Consider the following 4,987-nt stretch of genomic DNA (forward strand, 5'->3'; position numbering starts at 1 on the left):
CCAGTGAGTGCACGAGTCAGTGAGTGCACGACTAGTGTCCAAGAAGTTTGCACGCTAATGACGCTGCTCTGTGACAACATTAGACTGTAGGACGTACCACTATGTCACGTGGGGGTGGTTATAAGAACACAGAGAGATCATCTGTTAATTTAACTGAGTGTGCAATTTTCAATTGGAACCAACGAGTCCATTTGGTTCTATTTATTTTGTAGGCCTACACTCTCAGAATTTGTAATGTAATGGCATAATTTGTTATACAGTTCAGTTAGGCTACTTTATAACCGTTTATAGGCTATAGCTATACCTTCTGTTTTTAGTGGATAACAGACTTAAAGGCTATTTTTATGTTATTCTCATTAGGGAGTAGGCTAAGCAAGAGTAAGTTATAATTATAAATATTTAAAATATTACAAAAATGCATTAGCCTACTTCACTATAGTCCCCCATGGTATGACTCCAACTGCAGTCCTGAAAAGTAATCACAGTTTTGTGCTGTGTAAGTATGTACTGTATAGACAAGGAACCTGTCAAAATATACAACAGTGTGTGTGTGTGTGTGTGTGTGTGTGTGTGTGTGTGTGTGTGTGTGTGTGTGTGTGTGTGTGTGTGCGTGCGTGCGTGCGTGCGTGCGTGCGTGCGTGCGTGTGAGTGAGTGAGAGACATAACTCCTCTCCACAAAATGAATTCCAGCATTCAAATTATAAGGGGCTGCTAAATAAACACATTTATTACAAACAGATGTTCTACATCCCAGACCATAAAGAAAGTGTTGCGTACTGTAGGATGCCATATGGACTCTTCTGCTAAACGAGGCAGTTATTCACTATTAGGGATGAACTATCCGCAAATTGGGACCCTGAATGCACCGTATACTTACTTATTACATAGTGACGGGGTGCCAATCCGGGCCTATAGCATCGTGGATAAGGATGAACATGTGATCCCAGGCGAAGGTGCAGTGGTGTAAAAAGTATACTTTTTTACTTAAAGGGCCACTTCACCCCTTTTGCAACCAGATCTTATTTGAATGATGTTTGGGAGACAAGAAACACTTCCCTGGGGGTTTTTATGTGGGTAATATGTGTGTTTAGATATTTTAGTATTTCAAAGTGTCCATGATGTCATGGACACTGGGCTCACTTACTTCCTGGACTATACATGTTGTCTCAGTAAGTCTATCCACAAGGAGGGACATTGCACCAAAGCATTATGGGAAGTGTAGTCCAGGAAGGAAGTGAGCCCAGTGTCCATGACATCATGGACACTTTGAAATACTAAAATATCTAAAAACATATATAACACACATTAAAAACCCCAGGAAAGTGTGTCTTGTCTCCCAAACATCATCAAAATAAGATCTGGTTGCAAAAGGGGTGAAGTGGCCCTTTAAGTAAAAGTTAAAGTCCAGTATTCAAGTTAAAGTCCAGTATTCCAAATTTACTTGAGCAAAGGTATACAAAAGTATTGGCATGAAAATGTACTTGAAGTAAAAGTATATTCATTATGCAGAATGTCCTGTCTAAAACGTCCCGTCTAAAACGTAAAATATTTTGAAAGTAGCAGATCTGCAAGCTCACAGTGGGTCGCCGTGCGGCGTGTTTTGAGCTTGTAGAACGGTTATTTTCAAATAGTAAACAGTATTGAAGTGGTTCATTTGTTAATTAGATTGTTTTGTTGTGACCGTAGAGATGCTCCGTCACTCACGCCTCCATATGGTTGTCCATCCATCATGCCTCGTGACATCACAACTCGTGACACGCTCCATATATGGCTGTCTCCATATATGAAGATCACGACGCCTCGTGACACGCTCCTGAAGGTTGTCAGTCCGTCACGCCTCGTGACACACTCCAGACCATATCGTCTCCATATATGAAGATCACGACGATGTCGATCTGACATCATCAAACCCTCTACACTCAAGACACGCTATATATACAGTTGGAGGCCATCGATATTGTCCTTTTCTTTTTGCTGAGGTTTGCGTGATCTGCGCAAAACCCCTTTTGGTGTTTTAAACATTATGTTATAATTTAGCTATTGAAAAATAGCAGATCTACAAGCTCATAGCGCGCCACCGAGTGGCGCGCTACGAGCTTGTAGGTCTGCTATTTTTGAAAAATCGTGAAAATATTTATTTCAGAAAACTGGAGGATTTAGAAGGATTTTTTTTAAAATTTTGAGATCAGGCCTAAATGGGTCAAATAATAAGGGACAATATCGGTGGCACCCAACTGTATGGCCATGAACCCTGGCCATACCTGTTTTTGAGGGCCCCTCCTTTTTCGTCACAACTCATGTCACATTTACCATTGACAATGAGAGCAGAATTTATGTCATATGTGTCTGAACAAATGGGCTTATTGTGTCAACACAAACCTTAAATGATAAATCACTCGTATGGGAGCGTTATTGTTTCACTTGATTCCTTTTATTCTGCTCTTCGACCTCATCCTGAGAAACTGCACATTCAGGACTTGGTTGTATTGATCACGGATCTGAAGGGCATAGGAGTAGTGATCTAGGATTGATAGCCATTTCACACGTACCATACAAACGTCTCTGTGACTTATTATATGAGAAGAACTTGGCCCGAGGGGCCGAACCAATGATGTTTGAGGGCCCCTCTTTTTTCGTCACAACTCATGTCACATTTACCATTGACAATGAGAGCAGAATTTATGTCATAATTGTGTGTCTGAACAAATGGGCTTATTGTGTCAACACAAACCTTAAATGCCATTGACAATGAAATGAGAATTTACGTCATATAGGCTACAGTATGTGTGAGCAAATTGTTGTTTCAGCGCGACGTCGCTTCTCGCCCTCAGGGTGTCTCACTGCATGGTAATAATATTCAAAATGTTCTAAGTAGGCTAACTATATAGCCACTAATGTTTTCAAATAATTGTAGTGGAGTAAAAAGTACAATATTTGTCTCTGAGATGTAGTAGAAAGTAAAAGTATTGAAAATTGGAAATACTCCAGTAAAGTTAAAAAATCACACCCGTGTGAACTGAGTGGTGTAAGGTCTTATATAGACTGATCAGCTGTGGTCTGACGTAATGTCTGACGTAATGAAATCACACCCGTGTGAACTGGGTGACCAGAGCAACCATGCTCATTTTTTGGTACGAACAGACAGACAGACAAACTAACAAAGCCAGTTGTAGGAGTGGTTTACACCACTCAAAAATATATACCACAAAATTGTACTTGAGTACATGAAGTTTTACTTTACAGTTTACACCACTGCGAATGTGTACAGTATTTCAAGAAAACGGCTGTCTGTTTTCAAACCAGGCTGAATTGTGTGGTTTTTAATATCTTGGGACGGGGAGGCCCTTCTTATTAATCCTGAAACTCTGTTTCAGCTTCACCCAGCTGATGTCTGCTCAGACGGTCATGATTTATGAGCGGTTGGGAGGGAGCTGTTTACCAGACGTCCTCTCTACCCACTATAAGTTATGTCTGATCTTTAAAAAGGCTTTTAAAACATTTTTCTGCTTTATTATGATGACACGGTGGCGTGAGACAGTAAAATGTGGGTAGGGAGCATGTCGGTGACATGTGACAGGCAGGTCCGGAGCTAGAACTCCTCTCACGCAATGGTAGAAGAAGTACTCACCTTTTTTTACTTACGTAAAAATAGCAATACTGCAATGTAGAAACACTCAAGTAAACACAAGTAAAAGTCATGTGCTCAAGATTTACTTCAGTAAAAGAATAGGTCCATACCAAGGAGTGCCCTGGGGGCTCGAGTCAACCAAGTGGTTTAACAGCAAACTTGTTTCTTTTTTCTAACCACTCGTCTTAACCCCAATATACTTTGTTGACCGGGGTCCCCCATGGGTCTGTACTTGGTCCACTACTTTATTTTGTCCCCTGTCTACACCAGAGCCATAGAGTAAGACAGAGTTACGCAAACTCCGTTCACTTCATGGGGCCAGTCCAATGGCGGCTCTCCTACATAGACTTCTATTGAGAATAGGGACAACATTAACATAAACATTACAGAGACTTTAGTTGTTACTGTACAATACTTAAAACAGTTGGCATGTTGCACACATGCCTAAAATTGCTCTTATATGCGCCGCCCTCGTTGAAAACAATGTATTTCAAACTCCACCTCTCCAGGCTGCATGAACAGTGCTCGAGCGCTCGGTTTCTGCCCCCTCAACATCGTAACTCTTCTATTAGATGGCTCTGGTCTACACCAAACCTCTTCGCTGAAAACAGCTGACCTACAAGCTCACAACGTTGCATCGTAATTGTGAGATTGCGGCTCTGCTATTTCCACTGAACGTTAGCCCCAGAGATATTTCTAAGAACCACCTAAAGACACTACTGTTTCCACAAGCATTTGGGGAATGTCATTGAGCTTCTCCTCCAGGTGTGAAATGTGTCTGCCGTTTAGTTAGACTGAGATGCATTCATTGCACAGTTTGTGTGTTTTTTGTTTTGCTGTTTCTATATCATTTGAATGTTTCTTATTTCTGTTGTGTATATGTAAGCACCTTGTGAGTTCTCTCTGTGAAAAGTGCTATAACACAAATAACATTTACTTATACTTAAAGGACCACTTCACCACTTTTCAACCTATGTTCATATAATTGGTCCTCACTAATAATCATGATAAAATGGCACAATTTTGTTCTACTCAGTCTGTGTCTCATAGGAGGGCTGTGGGCAGTTCAGAGACCCGTCCACCAGTGACATCATCGCTAGGCAGATTTTTTTTTAAACAAGTTTCTTTTACAAAAATGTTTAGATTGTTATTATCGTGAGAACGATTTTTGCATTGCAACTTTTCAGGACTAGAAAGCCTGCAGTTTCTATTAGCTTGAATTCCCCATCGATGATGTCACTGGTGGATGTCACTGGGTTTCTGAACTGCCCACAGCCCTCCTATGAGACACAGACTTAGTAGAACAAAATTGTGCCATTTTATCATGATTATTAGTGAGGAACAATTATATGAAGATAG

This window comes from Electrona antarctica, assembly GCF_951216825.1.
Source record: "Electrona antarctica genome assembly, chromosome: 22".
In the NCBI taxonomy this organism is placed as follows: Eukaryota; Metazoa; Chordata; class Actinopteri; order Myctophiformes; family Myctophidae; genus Electrona; species Electrona antarctica.